Source organism: Anser anser, assembly GCF_964211835.1.
Source record: "Anser anser genome assembly, chromosome: 4".
Lineage (NCBI taxonomy): Eukaryota > Metazoa > Chordata > Aves > Anseriformes > Anatidae > Anser > Anser anser.
Genome location: NC_139724.1, coordinates 36849975 through 36863285, shown reverse-complemented (window position 1 = coordinate 36863285; position 13311 = coordinate 36849975). Strand labels below are relative to the sequence as shown.

At 39.8% G+C, this 13311-nt stretch overlaps 1 protein-coding gene across 12 annotated transcripts in view; it reads left to right on the top strand.

The window, feature by feature from the left end:
• GAB1 (GRB2 associated binding protein 1) overlaps nt 1-13311 on the top strand; it is a 98479-nt gene that overhangs the window by 38514 nt on the left and 46654 nt on the right. The window contains exon 1 of one of the 12 annotated variants that reach the window (XM_083834675.1): nt 7573-8082. The exons of the other annotated variants lie outside the window; for them this stretch is intronic. The gene's annotated coding sequence lies outside the window, so the exon portion shown is untranslated. Of the gene's footprint in view, nt 1-7572; nt 8083-13311 lie in introns of those variants that run through there. 12 annotated transcript variants of the gene reach the window in all.

Genomic DNA, 13311 nt, shown 5'->3' with positions numbered 1-13311 from the left:
GTCAAGGAGCTCACCGAAGGACATTGGATTTAAAGTGCAAAGTAGTGTATTTGATTGGTCATATACTTAAGCTTCCTTTTTGCTAGCAAGCTAAAAGGGAAAAACAAAAGCTTCCAATTCTGGGACTCCATTGTTACAGTATTCATAATGCAGGTCTTCAGGAAGACAGATTACTGGCACTGGCAATAACTGCTCTAGCTGTACGGCTGAATTATTCTATATTAAAGATTAGCCCAGTAATCTGCTTGGGGAGGCGGGGGAGCAACAGCATTTCAAACTGGCATTGCATGTTGTGAGCAGTTGGTCCATTCTGTTGCCTAGAGAAAATACTGTGTGACACTAATATGCATGCATGCACATCTAGTGAGACGACAACAAGCACAAATTCTATTTTGGCAAGGGAACCCCTGTGATGTAATCTCTTCTGAACTCCGTTTTCAAATGTGCTCTATTTATTCAGCAATCCTGCAAGGAAGTGATCTTTGTCTAAGAGCTATTGAAGATACAGTGTCAAAAAACACCTCACCAGAACCCCATGAGGACCTGTTCCAGCATGTCAAAAAGTGGGAAATATGCACACTGTGACAGGAATGTTCTTTCATGTGCATTTGAAAGAATATAAAAATACAGATCTGTGCAAGTTACTAAGGGTTCATAGACAATGATGTGCTGTGAAATACGATCAGTACAGTAAGTACACACAGCAAGTTTTCGGTTTTAATTTTCTTTGTTTAGTAATAATGGCATAACTTGATAGTATCAGATCATCTCATTGATTTTAAAACTCAAGGTCATGCTGGATATCAATAATAAGCAAATAAGAGGCAGGCCCACAATTTATGTGCAAAGTCAAGTTAATAGGCTGAAATGAATTGCTTGACAGTTTCAATCTCTGCTGTATATAGGTATGGAAACATTTTCCCTATCATCTTTAACTTGCTCTCTAAATGTACTGGCGGTGTTGAGGAGTCTCAAGTTCTCTAATTCAGAGACCTTGGTCAAGCCCTGGTGTTGCCTGAGCTGCTGGAAGGGACTCAGTTGAACTTGTTTGTACCTACTTGTTACTTAATGGGCAAAGCAAGCTTCATACATACACAGCTGCATGTTGTCTGCAAAGGATCTGTTGCTCTGAATAGAATTTAAAATTATAGAGTATTTTCAGTGAAATGAGGCAACTGTTTTGATTACAAAAATAGAAATGTCTTTTGTTGGTATGAGTGCAAACCAGCTTATTCTTTCCGAGTGTCTGCCTTGAAGAGAAGAGAACAAATCATAAATGAGAACTGTCACAAGATCCTTTTCAATGGGAGACCTGGTGTTTTCACTTCTGCTGTCTGCATCTTGTGTCCACTGGAGATGCCTGAAGAAACAGATCAGCAGGAATTATATTGTTCGAACAGTTCAGTGATTCCAGGTTCACTGAGGCAGAGTTGAAGACAGGGAGATTAATCCATGAATTGAGTTTGTTACTCTGCCATTCTTATTTAAATGTTGGAACTTTTTTTCCTCATTACACAGGCTGGTTGTAATATTTGGGAAATCTGTAGTCTGTTGGTTCATACATACTTGCTTTCAACTCGATCTGTACGCTGAGTGCCCTGGTAAACAACTGTAAACAGCCTGTCTTAAAACACTTACGCTTTCAAGTGTGTGTGTGGAAATATCTTCTTAAATGTCTCTTTGATATCTTTGTTTTAATGTTGTTTCTCACAGAAAGGGGAATTAAGGCCAGGTGTCAGAGCAATCCCAGAAGAGTGGGATTAAGACTGAGCCCTTATCCGTAGAGGCTAACTGGGAGATCTGGACTATGCAGAAATTATTTTTGTCCTTACTCGTAGCTCATAAAGAAACAAATAAGTTTTTCTGTACCAAGTAAAATTTTGCTGATGGCAATTTGTGTTTTGAGTGCTAATTTAACTTTAATTGTAAGAAATCTATACTTCCAGTGTTTCTTTGCCTTGAGTAAAGCATGCTGATTAGAAATTGCTCGATGTGTGGATCTCTCTATGAAATATTCAGAAGTTATTTTGCTGCATATGAACCAACTATTGAGCCTGTTTTTTTTTTCCAGAAAACTTTCTAATCTTCTTAAAATAGTGATCACAAAATATTTTGCTCCGTTGTTGTGTTGTGTTTTCTTCCTTCCCACCCGCTGCTCCCTCTCCATAACAACATGGTGTGTGAGCCCAAGAAGAAGCTAATGTTCTACCTCTGAACTGTTTCTTTTGTACTATGTTTGTTGAGCTAGCTGGCCTGCTTCCAGAAGTGCATGAGCATGTTTATACATCTAGCCTAACAATAGTATCATAACACCAATTTGTTTAACCTGGGCTGGAAATAACAACCTAAATGTTGTGAATCAATGAGAAAGCAGTCCTTTGTGTATGCTTCTCTACTGTGTCAGCTCGTTTGTGTTACCTGATAAAAATCACTGGAACTTAGTTTCTTTCTGTTCTGTGGGCAATGTGTCAGTTCTGTGAGTGCGATGTGATACCTCTCTTAAAAGCTTAGAGAAGCTCAGCCGTAGCTTTTCCTTCAAACACTATCACACGCTGTCATCAGCTTGCTCGGGCAGAAGGTGTTGAATTTTTATGTCCAGTTCAAGCACGTATTACTGCAGAAAATAAGCTGTCCCCAACACATTGGAGAGGGTGTTTTTAGTATAATAGACTATTAAATAGTTTGCCTAAGTTATTTTTACTACAGCATTTGAGCCGAGTTGTGAGGAGGTGGAAAGCATGTGATTAATGCTGGTTATGCTTATTTATTGCTCACAAAGCAACTAACTGATTGATTGGCGTATTTTACTTAAAGTGCCAAGAATTCGGGATAAATGCTTTTTATTGTTGCTTTGATTCAGCGACTTTGCCAAAATAATTTTTCTCTGGATTTAAGCAATTTGGACAGTGTTTATTAGCAACTGCCGTTAGGAGTCCTGTCAGTGTTTAGACTCTTAATATGCCATGGGGCCTCGCGTTTTAGAAGTTAATGGGAAAAAAAAAAAAGCAGTGCACTTGTTTTGAACCAAAATGAAGTGATACTAAGGTTTTAAACATTTGTACTTCATCATCTCATCCTCAGTCTTCTGATCTTTGCTGTGTAATAATTTAGTTTTAATCTAGCAAAATCTGAGCTGACTTGTCTCATCTGCTGAAGTCTTACTTTTTATGAGAAATTTTAAAATTGAGAGTAAGAATGGGTATTCCTGCCACCCTAGCAAGTGAGCATATTTTCAAAAGTGAGAGTATATTTGTTTCCATTTTATTCAGTCTTCTGCCCTCCCTTACCGAGAAAAATGAGTGCTCACAAATTATGTAGTAGCTTGGGTGAAGTGGCACCTGTTTAATAGGGGACTGGCTGCAGCAGTACAATAATGTGACGTTTGTAGGTGTCTTATCTTCACAGTCGGTGACAGGAAGATATAATCATTCTGCATCAGCAGCTTCTAAAATTATGGCTTGGCGTTGTTGTTGGTCTTCCAGTTCTTCTGTCACGATTCACGTAGTGAATAAGCAGCTTCAGCTCTGCAGCTCTGTAGAAGAAAGACACTTGTGACAGAGGCAGAACTAACCTGCTCAGATGTGAAGGTCAGCTGAGTATTGCTTAGAGGAGCTGTTTACGTTTTTTTTTCAGCACTTTTGCTGGCCTTTAGGTCTGGGAGGGAGGGTAGATGATTGTACAAGTATGGGAGCCATTCACTTGGAGACTTGAATATAAGCCTTAAATCTGTTTAGCACTGAGGGTAAATGACAGCTTAGAAAGCCTGTGTGAGACCTAATGTTGGATGTGGAAGGCAAGCGCCCTACCAGGCCACATATCACCGATTAGAAATGGAGCACTGCACTCCTTCCCGTCGGGCACTGCTGGCAGTGCTGCCAGCCTGTAAAGCAGGAGGGAGGCCCTGGAGACATGATGTGCAGGGGGCTTGCTGAAGGGTCCTGTGCAAGAACCAGCCAGACTAGCAGTGTCCCTCCCAGCCGGCTGTGCCCGATGGACAACTGGACAACTTGTCACACGCCATGACATACGTGGCACTGGTGGTTCCTTGGGGGGAAAAGGCTTTGGGTGCCCCTGTAAGTGAGGGGAAAATGAGAAGTTTCCTTTGCTTCAAGTTTGGGATGTTGTTATGGTGGTATATCTTTATATATATATATACACACACACACATATATGTATTCTTTTAAAAGCTAACTGAAATCAGTCATCTAAGTTCATACAAATGATGTGATATTTTCTTAAGAGTTGGAAGATAGAAGCAAGATTTAAAATCTTGTATAAGAACTTGCACTGTTCTGCTGCTCCAGAACACTTTCCATCACTTTCCAATCTGAAGGATTAAGTAATGGTTGTATTGAAAATACAGAATAAACCCTTTCAAAGTCATCATAATACTAGATAATAATAGATACTAGGGAAAAAAAAAAAGTTTTGTAGGTATCTAGCAATTGCTAGTACTCACAGTTCCAGAATGAAAAGGGTTAAGTTAGGAGTTGAAACAAAGTACCTGCTGAGGTAGTTTGTTTTTTCCATCTACCAGCAATTAAAAATATTTTCAGCCTGCTGCATGTGTACCTTATAATTCTGTTAGAAGACAAAAAAAAAAAATTTAGAAAAACATGTTTTCCCCTTTCCACAGTTACATTGTTCCTGTGCTGGCAGTAGTAAGAGCTTCCAGAGTGTAAACAAAGTAGATACCGTTTAAATGTATAGAGAGCCAATACAGTAAGTAACAGGGCATCCACTTTTAGAGTTCCTTTGCTGCCTGTAAGTTAAAAATTAAACAATTTTTATAGTAAGTGAAACTCTCACAAAAAGGCGTAAAAAGCAGTTGGATAATGCAGTGCTTGCTTTTCACGTCAAAGAGCAAAGCTTAAAAATGTGGAGTGCTTTGCAAACCAGCTGAAGTAAGGGGGTTCTAACACTCAAATGTTCAAAATTTAAGAAGAAATACAAAAAATAAAACCCTGACATTTAATTTCTCATAGCAGTGTTGGTGGTTTAATGATTAGTTATTTCATTTTATCTATTTTTAATGTTTTTCTGTGCTTTGTGATGTGATCTGATACAAATGAAGACATGAACAGTCTCACTGTACTGAGCAAACAGCAGGCTAATTGTTCACTTTATCTAGTGCACAGAGGAGGAGGGGAATGAAGTTTGTGGTGAGATCAGAAATTCTATGCAATTCTTATTCCCTTAGCAGTTATTCATCAGAAGGATGCTGTGCTTAAAAAGAACAACAACAAAAAATATCCAGAAGGCTAGACATCTTTTTTTAATATAAGCAACAACAACAAAAAAAACACCAAATCCTTCTTAGAACTTAAAGGGAGAGATGAATGATGATATTTGATATTAAGCATGTCTGGGTTTGGGGCATTTTTTAGATGAGAAAGTTGATACTAAAGTGCATTTTGCTTTATCTTGTTGTTTATCCTATGAAATATTTGGCATAAGGATTGCATTTTCTGTGCATTTAATGTTGAAAACAGTGTCATTTGAATTTTATATCCTTAGATGATACTGGAGATGTTTGCATTCGTGTACTAACCAGATGCACGAAGTGCCATTTTTTGTATCATGTTTGGATGAAGTCTTAGATGTCAAATGCTTTTAACTGAGTGAGATGCGAACTGTTGGCTGTTTGGTAGACTCAATGCCCTTTGTCGGGTGGTGCCACGTCGGGAGCTGTTCAGCTGGGAGCTCGGCCCATGTAGCAGAGAGCTCTGCTGCAGCACAGCTGTGGTGGCTGGCCTCTGAAATTCAGGCTGAGAAACAAGCTCCTTCTTTCATGATACAGCTACATAAAGATATTCTTATTATTCTGCATTTACTTACTTTTTGTCATATGATGCTTACAGTGAAAGAGTATTAGTCAAAATGACCAGAGCTGTGCAGTTGGGTTTCTCACAGCAGTTCTCAAAGGAAATGCTGCGTTTTAAGAGAAAACAACCTAACGCTTCCTATCTTTCCACTTATTTAAACTAAGCATGCAGACTTGATTCAAGGTGAGTCTGGGAAGAAGTGTGATTTTCTTGTACCTTGTAGTTCACTTCTTTTCTCTCAAATATGCTTACCTCCTTAATATTTTTTGAAGTGAAGTATTTGTGGGCCCTGGAGGTTGGCCATTAATTTTAGGCCATTGTGTGAATGCTAACTACTTAAAAATAGTCATGGAGCCAACCTTGCTTCCTCTCAGAGTTTATCAGTTGGAAGCATCTTCTTTTTATCCCATGTGTAAGCAGAGACCTCTCTGGATTGATGATTTGATCTGTATAGTGGAAAATCTAGGCAGGATATCCTTTCTCTGTTATTCCTTGGTGTGATGGCATCAGGGTCTGTCTTAACATGGGGGAAGGGAAAGGAGTATCCTATTAACAGGCAGAGTGGTTTCAAGGGACTCTTAAACTGTGAACTCGCAGGGAACCTCACATTTACTCTCCTTGTTGAACCATTTGTGCTTTGAGCTACGATGACGCTGTGTGGCTTCTGCTGCTGTGCTGAAAAGCTTGCTCGTGTGCAGTACAGCCATCTTGCATTTGGAAGTGGTTGTGGGTATTGTGCTGAAATATATCATCAGGAGCTCCTCTGTGGTTAGCGTGAGTGCTTGCAGGCCTTAATGAAATACCGCATTGATGGGCTAGATCCAGCCTTATACTGCAGAAAGGCAGTGCCCGAGCTTCCCCTGCTAAGGAAAGAGTATTTCAAGTGCATTTCTATGACTGAAATGCCTCTAAAACTCCATGCAGTCAGTGCCTGATGTACGGTAGAGGTTCAGTGAATGCACGATCAAGTGTGTCTGCAGGGCAGCAAGCATGCTCGGAGTTGTGTTGGGATATTATTAGGACCTTGTGTTTTGGCATGCTTGTAATTATTCTTCAGTAATACCCCTAGCCTGAAATTTCTTCGCACTTCCAAGGCAGAGGGATGTTATCAGCTTCAGTGATTGAAGAAGAACCCTTGATCTAGTAGCCTTAAGCTCCCGACAAGGAGTCCATATAAAAAAGGCACTGATTATTTTCCCCCACCCCGTTCCCCTCTTCAGGAGATGCAGTAGGGCTCTCTACAAGAGGGGTGAATCCCTTTCAGAGTCAGCTCATTCTGCTCTTATCTTGGTGACCTGGTTGTGTTGCAGTGTAACCGCAGAGGAGGAACCTGAAGCCTTTGGGGAGGGATGACAAAAACAGGACGTGATTGTGGGTTTGCAAGACAGCAATCAACCGGTACTTGGAATGCAAGAAGAAATCATTAAAACTAATGAAAAGAAATGCTTTAATTGCCTGTCTAGACTTCGGAATCTATAACTCTGGAGCGTTCATGCCAAGATGTTAGTAAAATTTAAAGCACATGACTTTTATATTGGTAATGAAAATGTCTGCGGTGTCATTGCATGGGCTTTTACATCAGGGGAGGATAAAGACCTTTCCCTCTGTAACACGAAGTTCTCTTTGACTACTTCAAACTAGGAAGGTCCTTCTCATTAGCAGACTGTTCAGTGACTTTTGATCATAAGACTCTTTTTATTCTTTCAACTGCAGTGTTTAAATGGACTACTGGTTACATTTCATACTAGGATGTAATAATGATTTGGAAAACAAGATACCATGCTGCAAGAAACTTCTATTGCCTTTTACTGCTTACACTATCGTAAAATTGAGTTGGTTTTATGAAACAGTCTAATGACTGACTTCAATGCAGAACCTCAATATATGCAAGAATTTGTACCTATGTACACTGAATGATGTTGCACTGTTTTTAACCTAGTTCAGCCTTGAATCTGTAACAAACATCGTGAGTCTATGCAGGTAGCATGCTTTTAAAGCAACGTTTTGAAAACCGAAGCGAGGGAAGGTTTTTCAAGTCTTAAACCCACCCCTCATGTATTAAATCATTCGAAATCTTACAATTGCTGTTATTTTCAGGCCATTGTGTCTACTTCCTGTTGGTCAAAGGTTATGAGGATAGGGTGGTGTATAGTGAGATGGAAAGCCGACAGGAAAAAGAAAGCCTTGCTTATTTTGGGGTAGACACAACTACAGAAATGGCCAGGACATTGCTTAAGTTTTCTGAAGACTTAAAGAGGTAAACTAGAAAAAACTGCTCTTGTTGTTTATTTTTCTGCTTTTTAATTCATGTGTACGGAAAATGATTTGGATTAAGTAAACAAGGGCTTCCTTACAGAACGGTATCCTTCTGCTTGAAATATGTTTTTTTTTAAATGGTTTAGCTTTTGTTTTGTTTTAGAAGTGGACTTGATAAAACTTTGTGAAGCACCGGTCAAAACCTCCACCCGTTTGTTCACTTGCATTGCTAACTCATTTAAAAAAAAAAAAAAAGAAAAAAAGGAAGTTTTATGCCACAAAGTGCAAGTAGGAGTTCCGTGATGTATTGCTTCAGTGCATTACAGGCATATGTGGGCATACGTAGGTGTGTTAATACAGTCCTCTAAAACACTTAGCTTATCTTAATATTTGTATCATTATTCAAGAAGCATATGTTATTTCTTGGCTGTTAAAACAGTAGTGCGAGTCCTTCAGTTTTGTCAACACGCAGGCTTGCAGCGAGCTGTTGGGAGCAGATGCTGGCTGGCTGGGGCTTGGCGTGCCGGCGCTCAGGTTCCTCCGGCAGGGCGCCTCGGCTCTTGTGGTAAGCAATTGTGGCAAAGTGATTCCAAGGATTTGGTTTCTGAACAAATCTGGATTCATAAGGTTGCTTTGGGGTGGGAAGAAAAGAGATAAATTAGTTGGTCGTGGTGGTTAAATTCTACAAAACTGTTGATCTAATAATAAGTTGTGTGATGGTACTGTTAGAAGCTAGGAAACAAAAAACTTTTTTACTGGAGCTGATGAGAGTGAGTAGCTTTTTGTAAGCTACTCAGAGTTGTTATACTGAAGCTTTTTAATTTTCAAGTATGCTGGTATATAGTTAAGTATGCAATGTAGCTGATTTTTCATCTTAACCCTTTTGTAACTACTACTGACTTATTTGAACCTTAAGAAGTATATTGTTTGCCATCTAGGTAGGAAAAACGGTTTTTTTATTATACTAGAATCTCAGCGTAGTATAAGAATTTATGTTATAATGTATTGGTAGTTTTGACTGTGCTGGTTTATTTAGAAATCTTTTCTTTCTCTGGAGTTCTTCAGGTCAGCTGTGAAAATGCTCTGAGCACAGTTTCGAAGTGGTTCTCAGTGATCAAGGGTGGATGTATGTATCGGACACAATGCTGACTTTTGTTGTACTTTTGAATTTTCTTACCAGCTCTTTTTCCATCTCTGCCCACTTGATTCATGCACATTGCAGACCTGATGATTTGTAGTGGGAAGGCTGATAATTTTGCTCCTAAAATAATGTAAACAACGCTGAGCATGCCCATCCTATTTCTCCCCCTTCCCTGCAATAAGGAATTCCTTGCAATGTCTTACAGTATTTAAAATATAGTGTGTTGATTTTCCTTGTAATACCTTGGCAGAACAATAGCTTTCCCTTCAGCATGCCCGAAGTGGCCCAACAAAGTGTGAGCCTTCTCATTGCTGTAATAGTGGCTGACTCACTCACAGAAGAGGCTCCAGCTTCAGACTGCAGATGCTTGACTTGCAAAAATGTCAGCTAGCACACAGAGCATACAGTCTTGGTTTCACAAGGAATGGATAAGGATGGAGTGTCAACATGTCCTAAATTTAATTTGTAAAGATTATTTAAATAGTCTGGAATTTCCTTTGGAGACTTTTCCATGAGTGTTAATAGATGTCTAGCGGCTTCTTTCAGTAGGCAAGCAACTAGTAGCTTAAGCTACACTAGCTAGATGGGGAGGCTATTTGTAGAAATTACGGAGTAACTTTGCACTGTCCTCAACTCTGCCTTAATTCATCATCCCTTGTTGAATTCGGTGAAAATGTTGCTTCCGTAGCCCAAATCCCCTTTCTTTTATGGGGAATACAAAACACAGCATTTAAGCCAATGAATATTTTGACTGAGATGACACGCGGAATGCTTGGCCTGTGTGGTCATCTGTAGAATTGTCTGTCTTGTATGCAGCATGAGCACACTTGAGTGATCCAAACATGAAACAGAGAAGCAATTTCAGTGTCCTTTAAAGGGTCCAAAATAGTGATGGAGTTTTTACACAGTTCTAATGTCTTGCTTTTCTTTGTATCTAAGGCTTTCTCAGATTATGGAGACAGATATCTGCACAGGCAAGTAAGGAAAAAAATGAAAAATGAATCTGTACAAAATAAAAAAAAACACACTGGGTTTGTCAACTGGAAGACTGGCATTTTTTCACACCCTGTTATAAGCACCACTTCAAAATGACTACCCAGCTAGGGAATGAAAAATGAGTAGACAAAAATAAATGGTAGAATATTTCATCCCCTGCCACTGGTGGGAAAGCAGCTGGTAATATCCATGGAGTATAGGCTTGACATTTCAGCTTTAGATTAATTGTGTCTTTATAAGTACTGATTTTTTTTGGTTTTCTATGCATTGTTCTCATGCGACTTGTCACGATGTGTACTCCTGAGCTCAGGACAGTGGAGCCGGAGTCGAACACAGTGCGGCTTGCTTCTTGCCTGGGTTGTTGTGTGCAGGGAGTCTCGTCAGTGCTGCAGTAATCCTTGTAATAAGAAGTGTACAGTCATTTAATAATAATAATAATAAAAAAGCAGAACCTACCCTGAATGTTTTGCTTTCCTAGATTAAGACTGGGAGGGGGAAGGGACTTTTAATTAAGAGTTGATGAAAAGACTCAAGTAACTTGTTTTTTTAAAAAAAGGCAAAAACCCCACCAACTACACCACCTTCGTCTGATAAATACACAAAAACATGACTGTATATATGTATGGGAAAGATGAGAGGAAGGTGCCCAGGATGTGGTTGTGATGAGAGAGGAAAAGATGAAATGTGGGAGATGTTCTGAGAACAAGGGCAGCAAGCCAAAGGTGCCATGCAGATAAGTGGGTAAGGGACCTGCAACAGATACACTTCTCTGTATGCCATGAAAAGTGGTTGTCCAGGTTTCAGCTAGGATAGAGTTAACTTTGCTCCTAGTAGCTGATACAGTGTTACGTTTTCATTGCTGACAAAACAGTGAGAGGAGATGGCGAAGCTCATTTTTGTCATAGGGAGCACGTTGTTGGCAAGACTGGTATGAAGCTGTGTGTTAGCCACCCAGGGTGGGTGTTGTGTAGCAGAACAAAGCAAAAAGGTAAGCTTGCAAGAGATAAGAAACAGCAGAATGTAGGTGTTAAGGGGTGGGTGAGATGATGTAGGAAGCTGGAAGGATGGTCTGGTCACTGGTTCTAGCTTGGAGACGTGATGGCCCAGTTCCTGGCTCCACTGGAGACCTGCTTCGTTGCATTACCTCGGTGAGTCAGTTCGCCTTTGGTGAAGATGCAGCGATAGTTCTCTGGTGTGCAGGAGTATTGCAGAGAAACTAGTGCTTGCCATTACAAAATTTCTGACATAGTGCAGAAAAGTGTTGAAGTGGCTGATGCTACCAGTCATGATAAGGATCAGTGTGATATGGAGAAGATGATACAGATTTGGCTGTATAATTACACTGGGAATAGGCACAAGACTTTAATAATAAAAAAAAAGAATAAAAAATTGTGAAGGATTATGAAAACATTCAATTAGTTTCAGATTGACAAAACAGCAGTTAGAGTGCTAAAATTATCGTCTGAGTTGTATTTTGTCCTGTTTTTAATGCTTTAATTAGCTGCGTAATGCTGGGAGACTAGTTAGTTCACATGCTGAACCATCACTTATGAAACAGTGCTCACAGCAAATCTGTGTGCAAGTATTGTTCTGCTGTATTTGCAGTGTTTTCTTTTGTTTATTTAACAAGCTAAAGTTAGAATCGACAGCACAAGACTAGAAAATGGTGACAATAGTTTGAAAACAGGAAATTTTGGCCTTGTGTGTATTCGGAACAGATGATCAGGATGATGGCCAGGAGAGTGGAAACTTCCACTGAGACTGTTTTTTCCTTATTTTGCTTAGTGAGAAAAGATGGTGCTTCCTGGAAAACAAGTCTTAAGTATTTAAAGAAAGTAATAATATATCCAGTGTTTTCCTCATATCACGTTTGTTTGTTTTGCAGCAATCTGTTTACACTCCTTGGTGTTTAATGCTACTAAAAGTAGAACACTTGGACTGTTATGAAATCTTGGAAATGAAGTTTCTGCTCTTAGAGTTAAGATACTAACATGCTTTATTTTGTGCTGAGTTTATTCAGTATGTTTTATTTTTTTTAAAGGCATCACTTTTTCAGGAAGTGTGTGGCTGCTCCCAGTAGGTGTTACAGCACTGATTTTAAAAAGTAACTAATAATTTTGTGTCCTTGAGTTGTGATGCTTTTAGTAGGGCCATTTATTAAAGGCTTCCTAAAAATGCTTTCCGAAAAACATCCCTTAATCTATTTCCATGTAGAAATATACAAGTGCTAATTTCTCAGGGAAAACGTCAGCCAAACTTTTAATTTCGCCATTTAGGATTTCTGCAAGTGGAAACAGTGAAGTACTGTGTTTGAACTAACATTACTTAAGGTGACCTATTTTAGCTGCTTCCCGGCCGTCCTCCCAGGTACATGCCTTGTGGTAACGAAGCTCAGTGGTGACAGCTGTCACTGCCCTGTGCCCAACACAAACAGGACCTAAAAAGAAGCCTAGTGCAAAGGAGCGCTGTGGTTATGGCGTTTGGGCTTCTGAAGGGATGCAGAGCTGAGGTCCAACGCGTGAGTCAGCGAGGCAGCGTCGGAGGTGTTTGGCTCCTGCGATGGATGGAACACCTGGGAACTAGAAATGGGGAGGGAAAGGGGAGAAGAAATATTTAGCTTCTGGTTGCCATCCTTCTTCCTGTTTGTCCAAGACTTCAAGTCTTCAAGTGACTTCAGCACTGGAAAAAAGGTAGAGATATGGGTGAAATGGAGCACAAGCATAAAGAAAATAAAACCTCAATGCAGCAGATGAGTCAAGCGACCTCAACAGTATGTTCAAGACTGAAACAAAAGTTCAAAAGAGGGTTCTGAAGTGACGAGGGCCGTCTTCCCCCTTCCCTTACTTCTCTCTAGTTCACATTCTGCTTCTTTTCTCCTTACTTGAGAAGTTCTTTTGGAGCAAAGCAGTGTTTTATCACATGTTTGTAAAATATGAAGTGTTCTCTTGGATCCTTCCCTGTGGCCCTGGGTCAGTTGCTTCTTTCTTCCAAGCTTTAGTTTACTTCGCTGGGAAAGAAAAATGGCAAATACTGCCCTTTTGAAGTACTTTGCACAATACTAAGATGAAAAACTGAGCATGTGCCTACTGGAGA